The sequence below is a fragment of the Lutjanus erythropterus genome, chromosome 18, assembly GCF_056507025.1.
Source record: "Lutjanus erythropterus isolate fLutEry1 chromosome 18, fLutEry1.hap2, whole genome shotgun sequence".
Taxonomy (NCBI): Eukaryota; Metazoa; Chordata; class Actinopteri; order Lutjaniformes; family Lutjanidae; genus Lutjanus; species Lutjanus erythropterus.
Window position 1 is genome coordinate 754,683 of NC_139334.1, and position 15,666 is coordinate 770,348.

General features: G+C 42.2%; 1 protein-coding gene across 2 annotated transcripts in view; it reads left to right on the forward strand.

The window, feature by feature from the left end:
- The window catches only part of daam2 (dishevelled associated activator of morphogenesis 2), a 145,104-nt gene that overhangs the window by 386 nt on the left and 129,052 nt on the right, over positions 1–15,666 (forward strand). The window lies entirely within an intron of this gene.

The following is a 15,666-nucleotide window of genomic DNA, read 5'->3' on the forward strand; positions in this document are numbered from 1 at the left end:
ATGTGCTTTTACTGTCTGCTGTTTGTCATGTCAATTAAGATCCAGCAGCTGATCTGAAACCTGCCACGGTGCAGTAATATTACAGGGAATATGATTAATAGCTTAATATCACCTGCGTCTTATCAAATAAAACGCACCTTGACCGCCATTAGATGCATATTGCTTAATTTAAATGCAGTTCTGCGCGTGACAGTCGGTTATTTTTCTCCAGGTTTGACCTTTGATGACAATATGATAATTTTCCTTTATTAATACCGATATGTGATATAGTGACGGGCTTTATTATGATGCACAGTGCATTTGACCTGGATATTAGGCGGCTGTATGTTCACTGGGGTAAATGGACAGACTTTTAATACCTGTGAGCGTCTATAGAGGGCGCTGCTCTGTCACCACACTGCCTGCCTCAGTCATACTGCAAGAAATGTCTGCTCATAACAAGACATCATGTAGTGTTGATTTTTTTTATATTCATTATATTTTGTGAAAATCGGGTGAAAGATTTTTCTATCTGACTAGTTTCTCCAGTTTTTTCTCTCACTTTTTTCTCCAAAAGAAAATAAAATGTCCATATCTTGACTTTAGCAAAATCTTTAAAAAATTACAGTATTTATGAAAATCCTTCAATCCAGAATGAATCCAGATTAGGTGAATTATATCCCCTATGACTTTCAGAGTCTATACATAAGAATAAATTAAGTTGTCATGTTCGATTCTTCTTGCAGTGGACAGCAGTTACTATTCTCTTGAGCTAAATTTGGCTGCAGCAACTTTTCAGGTTGTGTTTTCCATCCAGACATCAGCAACATGTCAAAATATTTGCTCCTGTAACAGAAAACAGGTGTCCGTTCATAACTCGGCTGTCTAAATTTCAGAAATGAATCTGGACAGCGCTGATTGGTGGAGGCTGAGACTTTTATTCTTTCATGGTCGGTTTCTGAATTTGCTCCAGATACATATATCAGGAGAATGAAGCTAAATACTTCCACAGTGACACTTCGGGGCATCCGTACCTCTTAACGCCCGTCCTGCTAGTCAGTTTATGGGATGTCCAGGCATCAAGAGCTGTTTAATCCAGCTGAACATCTGGCAGAGATGCGGCGCAAAATGATCCCCTCCTCCTCCTCCTCCTCCTCCTCTTCCACCCACACAGATTTGCATAAGGAGTATTTAGTATCTGCTACATTCCTCCAGATTGTGCTGCTTGGGAGTGTCAAGTAAGCCTCTGTTTTTTTGGCCATGGTTCAGAGAAATAAGAAAAAGAGAGAAAAATTATGTGAGTGAAAGGATTGGAACGGATTATAACATAGAAATTATGTTTTAATCGTGCTAACCCACTGGGAGTAAGTGGCTTGCAGGATTTGTCGATGTACAGCTGCTGGAGGAAGGACTTTTCAACAATGTGTAATGTACATACTCTACAGGCATCAATAGGCTGTCCTCAGTCCACAGACTTGTGTTAATGGACGTCAGAGCTGGATGGATTTATTGAAAAAGCCCTGGGTGCACTATAGCCGGCTGTATGAGCAGAGCTGCAATCCACTGAGCTTTTAATACGCTCTAAGCTTTTCCACAGGTTCAAGCATGTAAAATTGTACATATAAAACAGCAATATTTGTCTGTTTACTCTCAAGTCAGACTGGAGCAGCTGTTCCAGCGATTTGGCCAGAGTATTTTTAGGTCCTCTGTTTTGATTATCGAGCGTATTCCTTGTCCAGCTACCTGTGTGTTTTCAGAAGGGAGGGAGGGAAGAAAAATAAGTCTGACATCCAAGAGTAACAAGGCCACTGGGCTGAGGTGTTCTGCTTCTGGCTGTGCCCCTGCTGACAGAGCGGATGCTACACAGAGCCTTTTGGTTGTGTGAGTGTTTCCTTGGCGGAAGGATGACTGGAAGCCCAGCTCAGGGTGGCTCTGCATGTGTGTGTTACCAGGTGTTCGAGTGGCCACACATGGCTGTGGTGTGAGTGTGTGTGCCCAGTGTAAGCTCCTGTGCCCTGGGAAAGGGTGGCCAGCAGGGGAAAGACAGGGCCATTGTTACCAAGCAGCCGCTGAGGCAGAGGTTTACTCACTTCCACCAGGGCCAGATGTTTTGGTTGGCACTTGCCTCTGCCAGTCAGGGCTGTGAGGTGAGAAACTGGTGTGGCGAGGAGGATGAGGCAGGAGCAGAGGCAGGGCAGGCTTTTTCTTCTTTACCCTTAAATCTGAAATCTGGGAGTAGGCAATAATCCACCAGTATCTGTGTGACAAAAATCTTGTCACCAGAGGGTATACATAGAGTTGAATATTGTTCAGAAATGTACAATACCGATACCTATACCTTGGTTCTAATACCAATTCCTGAATGATACTTTTTTTGATTCAGATTTTATGGAATCGGTTTTAACAAAAAGAAAGTTTTAGTACAATAAATAACTGGCAAAATGAAGTTTGGTGCCCAGTCCTAGTTGTGAGCCGAGGCTCTGTTCGGACATCCGCATCCACAGCATCAGATTGTCTTGCAAAGTCCACTTTATCAACGCCACTTGTGACGGCATTTCTCCAGGAGTTGTTGGTGTTTGAGTGAAGCTAAGGCCAATGTGGCAAACCTGACTACTGTACTGATTGATTGAATTTCTTCAATACTATTGAATATCAAAAAATGTCTCATCATTCAGTACCAAATTTTTGATACCTTAGGAGTTTTGACAGTTATTTGTCTTTTTTATATAGTCCTCTGCTGTTCAGACGTTCCACAGACAGTCCATCAATTTCTTAAAATAAAAACTAAAATGATTTGAATTGCTTCTTCCTTTTAAAATCAGTAATTGTACCATAAAGTATAATCTATTTTTCATTTTCCCAAAAAGTATTTTATGAAATTGGTATTGAAAAAAAGTATATTTCAGGAACTAGTATCAGTACTGTTATTGGCAGTGAGAATTTTTGAATGATAAACATCACTAACTGTGAGTAGTCAGTACATGTATTGAACATAATCTCTGTTAACTGAACAACCAGTGCTGTTTTTCATTATTTATTTCCTGATTTGGTTTGTTTTTGTGAGGATCTGCGGTATATCCTGGACTCTGTACTGAGCGGATTGAACTAAGTATCTGCTGGTATCGGATCAGTACTCGGTATTGGCCTATACGCAAAGTTCAGGTATTGAAATCAATATCAGGAAGGTGTTGAAGCATCTCTACGAGCTATGCAATACTGTCTATGCATATGTGGAATGTGTACTCCAAGCAGACTCCAGAAAGTAGAACTACTATGGATCTGAAGTGTCCGCACCTGTCCATGTATGTGTCAGTTTGGGAGTACATTCAGGCCTTAACTCATCTCCAACACATTGAGCAAACACAGTGCACATTTAAGGCCTCGTGCCAGTCTTTGCTTCCAGCCCACTCTTCTGCTTGTGCGGTGGACAGGCAAGCAGGCAGAGTGCCGGCTTACTGTATCTGTGCTGAATTTCTGGCACTGAGCGAAAGAGTCTGGGAGTAATTAGCTGTGAGGGTATAATCCTATACCAGACACAGCGTCTGTTAAAAGTGTGCACCCCACACCCCCTTCTTCTCCTCCTGTTCCTCAGTCACAAGTGGTTATGACCCCCAAAACCCCACCTCTCCTACTTTACCACACCTTCATTTATGAGTACATGTGGAAAAAAAGTGAAACTGGTTTGGTTCACAGATTTGTTTCTGCAGCAGGGGGCAACCATATTTTCACACCATCAATTACACTTGCGCAGCCTGCATATACAGTGCCAAATCTCTGAAGATAAGGGTGTAAAATCGGCTTCTTTTGGAACAATATTTTTATTACTAGCTGTCAGACTCTGAAATCCAAAATGAGAGACAAATTTTTCAGTATACATGCCCAAAAACACCCAACTGTGCAAGGATGGTTAGAGACGCATCCAATGCCTGCATTTGGAAAGAACTTGGATGATAAACCCTATTTATGTGCAGTATTTTAATGGTTTGGTGGTTTTTACATGGATCTACTGGCCGAATATGGCAGGAATGGACTATAATATTCATAGGCTTGTTTTCATTAGTGTATAATCACCTGAACATAAGAATCATTTGTTCGTTATGCAAGAATGTGCCCTTTATATCTGCAGAGGGCGCCATGTTGCACTGCAGATGTTTCTACTGTAGCTGAGAATGGATTGTGTCTAGAAGGAAACCCTACATTTGCAAAAGTCTTGTGAGATTTGTACATGTTGTTTCTTCATTGTGCACAATGTACAAACTAATCATATTTTACAAAGTGACAGTGTTTTGTTGCGATCTGAGTAGGGTTAAGAAAATATCAAGTTTTGGATTTAAACGATTCAAAACCATGAGCTGTTTTGCTGGTCTGGTGTTCCCTCCTAGACAATATGCCTAGAATGGACAAACCAAACCAAACTGGCTCTAGACATGGCCTTTTGCAATTTAGGCAAGTTTTGTGGTCCCCATAGGGTCTTCTACATGGTTGGAGGAGAAAGGTTAAATAAGGTATATGCAATCTGCAAGTTCATCGCTAGATGCCACTAAATTTGAACATGAGACATTACAAATAGATAAATGCACTAAAATCTTAAAACTTTACCTTATGTTGCCTTTCAGACTCATTCTGTCTGGGAAATCCCTGAAGAATGTGGTTCAGGTTGACTTTTTTTATAGGGGATCCTAGATTAAATACAGATTTGGACATGTTTATTGAAGGTATTGATGATGACAGATTCTCTAGCTTTTACAAGGAGTAGCGTTATCTCAGCTGTTGTAGAGTGGGTCCTGGCTACAGGGGTGTCAGGGTGGGCAGGGCTTGCTGATGGGTGGTTGCAACAGGCTCTAGTCTGTTTCTCCCATACAGTAGTGAGACTGTTTTCCGCTGTGAAGAACCTGAGTCCGAGAGGAACTGCAGCATGGCAGGACTGCTCCGGTATGCCAGAGAGTCTTGGCAACAGATCAGCATTGGGGGTCACCCAACCGTGAAGCAGTGTTATGATATGATCTTAATGTACATTTTCTGGCACTTCATCTCACCACTCTGAAGATCTCCAAAGCTGACTTTCTCCTACTGTGATTTGCATCTCTGTGGCATGGTAGTGGAATTATTGTGGTGTGTAAAGTCATGAAACTATGAATCATGTGTCATACCTCTTCATTGAAGGAGGAAACCTCTTGTCCAGCGGGACCTATCAAACAAAACAGTGCAGGACACTTTGCATTCTTCCGCCACCCCTCCCTCTCCGTTTCCCTCCTCCTCAATCTGTCCCTACAGTCTAATTTCCTGTCAGTTTCATCACACACACCCACTCTCCAAATGTATTTAAAAAAAAAAAAAAAAACGGGTTACACAATCATGTGGTCAATTAAAACTTCATAAACCCCAGATACTTTATTATAGGATAGACACCTCAAGTTCTGTTTTCACAGTTCTGCACAATGCGTCATTGTTAGCCAGACGTTTATGCTCTCGCGCCACTGTAGTGTTTTTGGAAACAGTAGCTTGCTGCCTTGACTACCTGATTAGACTTGCATGTTTCCACCACTGGTATAAATTAGAGGCAATTTAAGTCTCGGTTTCACCATGCATTGTTCTGATTCTATGGAGGGGAGCTTGTGGCCACAGTAAACGTGGTATTTTGCATGAAGTGTGCACGATAGCCAGATGATTGGTTCTTCAATCATATTGGGGCTTAACGCATAGGGAGCAGGTGCTCATGTAAGATTGCCTCTTTAATGTCTTGAGGAATCATTTCCCCATCATTGGGAATGATTTAGTACTGAGGGTAATGAAGGTTGAGAATATCCTAATATGTCTTCACTTCCTGACAGCTCCCTGCCCCCTTCCTCTCCCTCCTTGTTCCCGACCTTGGTCCCCTTTATCCTCTACCCTCCTTCACCCCCCCTTTCCCGACAACTAACTCAATGCAATGGTTGTTTCGGTCCCCTGTCTCCATGTAGTCACAGGCAATTAGCTCCCGTCAAAATATGCTGCTGGACTGAGGGTTGAGACTCAGGCATCCAAACCTCTCGCTCCTGCCCCTACCCTGGGCTAATATTACCCCGAGCTACCGAGAAAGGGCCAGATAGGTTTTGTCAGTAGATGGAAGGGAAAGAAATGAGGGGGGCTTCCACTTGGGACCTGTGCGCGTGCTACCTCACTGAACACAAAGCAGCTCTTTCACTTGGGATCTGGAGCACATATGGAATCGTTTTATCGAACCTCCAGTGCGTCAGTCCCCCGTATCCTCTCGGCTGCAGGTTTCACCTCACCTCCACTTCTCAGATTCACTTTACCTACAAAATTAGCTTGAAGTGCTGCACCTGGAGATGTTCCTCCATCAGCCCTTTCTCCTTGGTACTCCTCAAAACCTGAATTCAGCATTACCCCATTACCTTGAGGTTTACTCATTTAAGCAACTTTAAAATTTGCATTTCTTTCAGTTTCTTAGCTCTTCTGTTTTGACTGTGTGACTGTGGACAGACCACTGTGACTTTGAATTACTAATGACCACCTACACTGGTCCACATATGGTAGACCAATGTAAGGCACCTCACCTCAATATAAGATAGCCTTTTTTTTTTTTTTCTGTCACTTTGGCCTAGTTACACTAAAGGAATTTCCCGTGTGGTCATTTAGGATGGCTCACTGGTGTGGTATGAGGTATTAGCACCATTCCTTTTTTGTTTTTGCAAATTACTTTGCTTACGATAAAAGAAGTAATTTGGTGCAGTAACACTTAGTGTAGTGTTTAATGAGGATCTCACCTCACTGCCCAGCGGGTAACTTAATGGTCTGAGCAAGCTAGCTGCTGGGTGTTAGTCATAGTTAGACAACACTGTCAAGCAAATGTATTCCTGCAGTTTGACCATTTCTTTTTCAACCTTAGCCATATCGTTACCTTCAGGACATGTCTATCATGTAACTTTACAGCTGCACCACACACACACACACACACACACACACACACACACACACACACACATATATATACCAGTGCTGAGCAGAATGGGCTTCCATATAACAACAAAGCAAATGCTAACTGAGCTAACATTAGTGCTGAATTATACATTTACACAAAAAACAACAGGGAAAACATACTGAATTCAAACCTACTACTCTCAGTTGGCTTTAAATGATGCTTAACGTTCAGTTTCTTTTTGCTGTCCCCCGATATCATAACATTAACGTTAGACCACCATCGCCCCAGTCTGTGAGATACCACTTTAGCCATGCAACATGCTAACACAAAGTAAACAGTAAAGTTACAGCTTGCAAGTTTGATGTCAGGTCTTGCACAGCTGACTTGCTTGTTGAAATTTTTTGAAGCATTGATTTATTCATTTAGCATGTTCTAAGTGTAAAGCAAGAAGGGACTAGGCTCATGAAAAGAAGGAATAAAACAGGAACATAGTGGTTGTTGTGGTTTCTTGGCATATAAGCTTGTCAGTAGCGTGGTATTTCAATATTGCAGTTATTGCCACAGCATTACAATTAATTCATGGATACTTTTCCTGCTGTAACAAGGAAATTTCCCTGGCATGAGCTCAATAAAGTGTGACATTTGGCTTCATTTGCAGTTGCTGCTTTGCTAAACTATTTCAGTTAAAGTTATGTGACCTTAATTCAAGCTCCACATTTAGTAGAGTTTACTTCTTAACTTAATGAACTTGAATGAATTAATATCCACAGAAAATTATAGGAACGCTATTTCAACAGTAACACAATGCCAGTGTGACATCATCCCCAAGGATTGGCCTCTAAACTGCACAGCTGGGTGTAGATAACGGAGCAGCTTGGATGTTTATTTTTTTCCCTTCTGCATTCCAGCTTCTTATTTATAATGGCTATGATATCCCGCTCGGGGGGTTACTTCTATAAAAGGAAGTTTGAAGACTTTTGCCGACCCACTCGAAAGGAGGCTCGCATGCCACATTTTCTCAAGATGTAACCTTTAGATTTCCAGGAGAAGGACATCAATCACATGGCAAATAGAATGGTGAGTTTGGCTTGGGTCAGAGACAGTAGGGATACATGGCTGAAGGACTTGACTGCAAACACTGCTGAGTCAAAACACAAAGCTATCAGCTCCCTCAGTAGGGTGCTGCTTTTGTTTCTCCTCTCAAAATTGGCAATAAGGAATTGTGAAAAGAAGCTGTGAGAGGTGATCATAATAGATGCAGCTCTTTGTATCAGAGGTCAACCCATGTTTTTGTTGAGAATAGACTCCACACATAGTTAACTGTGGTGAAAGGTGACCTTTGACATGTGACCTGCTCCAATCGCCCGGCTGGCCCTCTAGGAAATGGATTGTGCTTACAAAGAGCTTGTCATTATGTGCCTTAGATTGAATTATCTTGACATGTCAGGGTTGGGTAGCTAATGGCATTCAAAATCTATACGGAGTCATGTGGATTTGTTTTACCTCAGACCTAACAACAAAGTTCAGCCAGTTCCTCTTTAACCTGAGAATTTCCCTTGCTTGCAAATTGAGCAGACTTGGTCCCCGTTGCCAAGCTGACGACAAATCATTTGGCCTGTGTTGTCTGCCCTTGAGTTTTTATCGTGCATTGTTTGTTTCCCAGGATCAAATCCTCCTGAAATTAGCCCAAACTCCTCAACACTAACAATCCAGATGTCCTCAGTGGCCTGACACCCCATTTAATGCCTAGCAGATGGTATTTGTAGCGATGGATTGTGCGGGAAACAGATTACCTTAATGAGGTCATTTACCAATGAACTCTGTGGGTTTGGACAAATCATCTGGTAGAGGCCCATACCAGCCCCCTAAGGTTCTAAAATTTACTTAAGGTTACTTACAGGTTAGACATGCCTGGAAAACTGTTGAGGCCTTGCTTGGACTTCTGGGTATCCTTCAGAGAACAGAGTGCATTCACCATGAGGGGCCTCTTTGCAAGAAATATGACATAGGATGTTCTTCTTTGGGCTGTGTTATTGTAAGTATCAGATCTTCCTCCTCTTTCCCTCCCTCCCTCTGTCTCCTCGGTGGACAAGGGTCCTTTGCGCTGCCCTGTGCGGCTCTGTTTGTGTGTCTGATTGTGGGAAAATTTCTTGACTGTCCGTGAGAGTCCCCCGCTCTCTGGACTGCTTCCTTTTCCCTTGGGGTCCTCCAGGCTCGGAGAGGCTGAGCCCCACCATCGCTCTGACGGAGGCCCTTCTCCTCCCAGCAACCCCTGGTGGAAGCATTGGTAGCAAAATCCCCCTGCCCCCATCCTTTGAGTCCCAAACCACTTGTCTGAGCCCTCCGTGTGCCCAGTCCGACAACACAGTTTATCTTTTCAGAAGGGGAGAGATCTTTCAGGCTTTTCAGCACAGCGATAAAGAAGCCTGGCACAAAGCACTCCCTACCAATGAATCATGTCAGATGTGGGGCTGAGATCGAGACATGGATATGTGACACAGGGTTTTGAGAATGGGCCAGGCTGTGGTAGGTTTACTTTGGCTACCCTCGCAGAATATGTCCTGGCTCTGAGGCTGGATATTGAACCTTAGATAGGGCAAGTTTATAGCTCTGAGTTTTGTTAATGAAACTTGTTCTGGTTCATGTACAGTATGTGTCATCTGACTGGAGGAATTACGTCATTAAACTAAGTTTGTGGCTTTTTTTTAAATTTAGATTGTGAATTTCAGTTAGCCTTTTCATGCATGAAATCTAATCACTGCAAGTTCTCAGACTTTAAATTCCACAATGACTTGCTTGTTTTTGACTCTGTACTGACCAACAAATAAATATGTGGTAATGCTTCACTTAAGATAAGACAGGCTGTCAGATAAACAAGCATTCCACCTCCATTCTCAATTCAATTTATGCAACTGTAATTCACTTCATTGGTGTAACAGATGTATTTTATTTAAGTGTTCAAAGGCTGGAGCATCTTAACAAGATTTAAGATGTCAGTGCATCTCATTCATCCATCTTGTTTTCCCCTCTAATCTATCATATAATATTCTTATCCTCTCCTCACCTGCAGTGTTTGGAAGCCACACAACCATAAATTGTTTGACCCAAGGAAAAAAAAACATGGTTTAAACATACATTATCAGACAAATCCTCCCCAGTGAGGTCACTTTGTTTAAAACCAAAGGCCATTACTAAACAGTAAAACATTTTATAAGCTCAACACCGTCATAATTCTTGCTAAGACTTCTGGATTATTAAATTTGGCTTCTGTATCTTCCCATGCATTTTTTTCCACTCATGTAATGACTTTATGGTGCAGTTCAAAGCTCTTAAGTAGAATAGAAAGCTGTGACAGGCACTTTTACTGTGCTCTACAGGCTCCCTCCCAGACTGTAATGCATCATCTGAGCTAACTGCCATCTTATTGTATTTGAGCTCTGAGATGGATGGGCGAATGCAGTTTCGGATCCGGGAATGATAACAGATGGTTCTGTCTTTTTGCTATCGAGTAACTAAAACAGACAAACACCATCCGAACAGTGGACTCGAGCCATAGATCCTTCATCCCCAGCAAGTTCTTTTCAAAAACTCCTTTTCGCCAAGTGACAAACCGCGTGGTTGGCAACAACTAAAGCATTCAGAGGCCGCATGAATAGGGGTCTGTCTCAGGAGAGGCTCGTTGAAATGGGGCCTTTGGCTTTTATCCCTGTGGAGAGGCAGCCTGATCTCGCACAGGTTTTTGCGCTGGCAATGCACTTCAAATGGACTGTTGAAAGGCAAGGCGTTTATTTGTGCTACGTTATAAACTGTGTCCTTCTCCCAGATTTAGCATCTGTGGGTGTTCTCCATCATCTGTAAGCACTACCAGGCCGTCCCTCCTACCCTTTACTTCTGTTAGTCTTCCATTCACCTGTAATGTTACCCCTAAGTCCCCCTCTTGACCTACTGTTAGTGTTTTCTCTAAAGTTCTCATGAGGCGACTAGCAGAGTGCTTAAGCTTATGCATATTACATGTGTTCTACAAAAAACAGCAGCTAGGAAGGACTGTTGCAGATGTTGATTGTTTTTATAGTAGCCAGTAGCACAGAATGCACAGCTCAGTCTCCCCAGACTGGGACCTCCTAGTAAACATGGCCAGACTGGGAATGAACACAGCCTCCGAGACTAACCTGGCACCAAGCGGCGGATGCTGCCTTCAAATGGAACTTGTTAACTCGTTATTAAGACATGGTAATGCAGAAAATGTCCACCTTGTCATACCACAAGAGTTGGGCGACTTAGGATGACCAAGTGTCTCACTTCATGTGTGACTGTGAGTCCCACCATCCTACATGTTGAGATGATGTCCCATATTTTGACTGGCTGTAGTTTTCAAAAGTCAAACCACTTGGATAAATGGGGAAACAGGGAATGGGGGAAGGTTATCGGTCCCCTCGAATTCACAAGCTTTTCAGATTTAGGCCTAATATGATGGAAACCGGTTGTGGGCTACCCAGATGACAAACTGTGAGATAGAAAAGTTTATTTTTTTTTTAAGTTAGATCAAAATTTTAGATCTCTCAACATTGATAACATGTCCCACATTTGTTTTTTTGGGATCTGATCACCCTAGATGAACTCCTCTTGTGAGAACAGCAAACATGACGCCATTTGAAGACAGCATGAGTTGGCTAATGTTAGCTGCACTGCTAACTGAGCTAAATGCAGTTAGTGGTTAGCTAATATGGCAGCACGTAACGCTATCAGGAAAGTATGTAAATGGCTCTAAATAAGTGACTCTGTTTGTTCTCTGTCCAATTCCATTGCCTGGCAGCTAACAGTTAGCAGCAGTTAGCTACTTTAGCAATAAGTAAAGCTATCTGTCTACCAGGAAACTAGTAAATAAATCTCCAGGAGTTGAGACTGGGCAGTCACTGAACATGGAGGGAAAGGCAGAAAATATTTTCTCCATGAAGTTAGAAAGTTGTTTTCTTGTACATTTGATACAAAATTTGTATGTCAACAAGTGCCAGATGAGTCTTTAACAGTTTTTTTTTAATGTTTTCCAGGAAATGATGGTCTAAAATACCATTTAGAATACCTAGAAAATCACTTTCTTGTCATTGTTAGGCCAGATGCTGGCGTATGTGACATATGTGATAAAAACACTTAACATTGATTATCATTGACTTACCGGTAACTTTCATTCTTAAAGAGTTGCTCTTCTCATCTGCTTTTTCTGATCAATAATGGGGTAAAACACAGGTTCTCATGTAGATTCTGGGACTTCTTTCCATTTTGAAAGTTTTGCAGATGGAGAACAGATGGGGAGGAAGCCTGTTAAAGCTGTTGTCATCCTCCTCTGATATACACTCCATCACCGCCTCGTGGTAAATATCACATGTGGACATCAGGTGACCCCTCTGTGTTGTTCCCGTGGTTACTGGGAAACTGAGCCCCCCTCCCCCTCATCCTACTCCTCTTCCTCCTTTGCATCGTGCAGCAGCAGCAGCCTCTAAGAGCAGTGTGCTGTTTTTCTTCTCCTTCCACTTGTATAAACCAGGAGACTATCTGCCATCAGCATTCAGGAAGTGTGGGGGTAAACAAACGACAGAAGCCAGCGGGGGAAACTCGAATGACCCAGCCATGTCCTAGCAACCGTGGAGAGCAGGTTATTTTTGGTAGTTTCTCTATCCATGAGCATTGTGTTTTTTTTTAAGGGGTTGTTTAGATTTGTTTATATATCCGGGCAAACTCGTTTGTACACTTGTGCGATTACAGTACATGGGTTGGAAAAATGAGGCAGGGTTCAGCTTCCTTTCATTTCAAGCATCATCACTGACTCTGCCAGATGGCATATGATGCAAGTTCTTTCCAGTCCTGCCATCGACTAATTAGTCATGTAGAGTGTGTTCACTCCCATGCATGCACTTCTGTGCTGCTGTGGTTATGTAGCTCTCTTCTAGCTTCTTTCCACTAATGTGCTGCTGGCAGTGGCTGCTGTGACCAGTTTGGCCGTTACTGGTGTGTAGTTAAAGCATTAGGGTTTGCCTTTTCAAGCACAAGTTGCAGTAAAGATTGGGTACTGTTTACATTTGACCCGATACGGTCCTAATATTTGGAATTTGGTACCCTAGTGGTTTTTTTTTTCCTGTACTTTACTCTGTAATAACATTTTTTTAATTTAACTTTTATTCAGACAGGTAATCTCATTAAAACAGTTGTAAAAATAAGTCCAAACCTCTCAATTTCAACATTATTTATTCATAACATGTTGTTATTTATTTAGAACATTTTACACATGAAATAAAATCCACCCCTACTTCTTCTTCCCCTCTCAAACCTGTCCCTCCTACCTGCAGCCTGTCAGTCTGTCACCAGGGCTTTTAACACTATTGTTTTTGTCTCAGAGGAAGCACATGTGATTCCTGTTGTACGTTGTTGTTCTTCTCACTACCTTAGCCCTCACATACTGTTGGATTTCCCTATAAATAGTGTGCAATTCAGGTATTGTTGGCTTCATACTAAGGTTTCAGACATACTAATACATACATAAAACTCACACACTGCGCTAGCATGCTAAATAACATGTTGGTAAGGAATTTTCAGATACAGCCAGTGGCTGAATGTTGGCTAATGTTAGTAAAAAAGTTAAGCTAACGTCAACTAAGACAGTGAAAAAAGCCCAGTTATCCCCAACAGCAGCTTGTCCATCAAACCAATTAATCACCTGAAGTTGTTGATGCCTCCCTTTAAGTTTTGTCGTCCAGGTAGGTGAAGTTACACTCTATAGGTGCTATCTGCAGGTGTGCTAACATTCTGCATCTGCAGCTGCTGCGGGTGTATTGTCTGGGTTGTATTTTAAAAAGTTGAATGACATTTGGCACTGTTTTTAGCTTGTTCTTGCTTTGACTCTTAACATGCTGCAAGGGTAACGTCGCTCTGTTTCTCTGTGTCGTATACATAAAATGCTGCCTATAAAGCTAACACATAAACACAGTCTGCATTATGCTCTGTTAAAAAAGGCGAAAATGAGCCAACATATATGCTAATAGTAATACCGACTGATATAACACTGATGAGCAAATATCAGCCCAGTATATCGGTCAAATAATATATCAGTTGGGCTCTATTTGGTATCCAACCCTAGTTTCAGTCTGAGGAAAATCCAGATCTAGAGAGCTAAAAGTACCGCATGTGTGTCTTTGTGCTCATGTGTGTTGAAAGGTCCATCCTGTCAGCGATGGAGTGATGGAGAGATAACCCATAAGCCATTGGTGTGTGTGCCAAACCCTCTGACTGTTTCAGCCGCACAGGAACTGGCCTGCATTACAGCTACTGGAGGCTGATGTATTTGTCTCTCTGGCTCTCTCTCTATCAGCATCACAGTCTGCAATATTTCTTCAGGCAAGAATCCATCGAGAAAATGGTCTTTTAGAGCCCAGTCTCCCTCAATCATCACAATTCAAGCCCCCTCCTCTTTACCCCCTACCTTCACATTGTCCAGCAGCTGCGGGGATTAGCTGTGCCATGTAGCGTGAGGACACCAAGAGATATTGTGATCATCAAAGAGAGAGAGAAAGAGGTGGGGGGGGGGGGGTCAGTGCAGTGGCGACGATGCTACTGGACTGTAACCGTGCCCTTGACCACATCTACTGCAAATGACAGTAGCAGTGGGGGTGGGATTAGAGGTATTAGGCAGGCAGACTAGACCCTTGACGTGGACTTTAATGCTGCTGTATGAACCCATACAACACACCCCAACCCCCATCATGCTCCGCAGACAAACAAAATCCCTTAAATGCACAATTAACAGGGGACATTGCTACAGAGATGAGCTTTAATATGGCAGGAATATAGTTCTTTGCAGGACACCAAAAGCAAGAGGGGAGTGACATGTTGAACAGAAGTTGAGCTGTGTATATCAACTCAAAGCCTTGCTGAAATATTGCTGGAATAATGACTCAAATCCAATTAGTCAGAGAGAATTAAATTAGAATTTCTAGTTGATGTGAGTGAGGTGGGAGCATGTGGTCTAAATACAGCTGCAATGATTAGCTGATTCTAAAAAATGCTTGCTGATTTTAGACTCTCAAATGTGGAGATTCCCTGCTTTTATCTGTTGTATACATAGACTGTATAATAAATAGTGGATGGAGCTTCTGGGTCTGAATAATGAAGCCAAAGTGGAAGTGTCTTAAACTCGCACTCTTTCTAAGTGCCAGCAGGGGGCAACTGGTTGCATAAAGGAGATTGACTGTATGGAGTCTTGTGGCAAAATAACCATCTTTTTGCTTGATTTATGACCTCAGTAAACAGTTTCCTGATGAGTTTATGGTCTCAAACGCCAGTGTCAAGACTTTAATACAGCATGATGTTTATTTTGTAGATTATGGTCCTGTTTAGTGTAAAATAAATGATGAAAGAGGGTATGCTTTTGGAATGAGCTATCTTGTGATTGATAAGTCATTCTCAGTGAGTCCGTCCAGTGCAAAATGCAGGACTCACAGAACTCAAATCAAACTTTTGCACTGTTTAGCTGTAACATGAGAAAGATTGCAACCCGGTGACTTGCCGTTGTGTTTTCGGTTTCCATGGGAACCTCCTAAAACTTGGATCAAACTGTTAAATTAGGCACCGTTGCTCAAATATGGATACATAAACACTGCGTATTCCTTCCCTAAATTTTTTACAGAAATGTATTTTAGTGTTCAGTTTTAATACAAGAAACTTTGAGGCCAGGCAGGCCGTCATTATTTCCTTCTGAACCAAGTAAAACCAAGCAC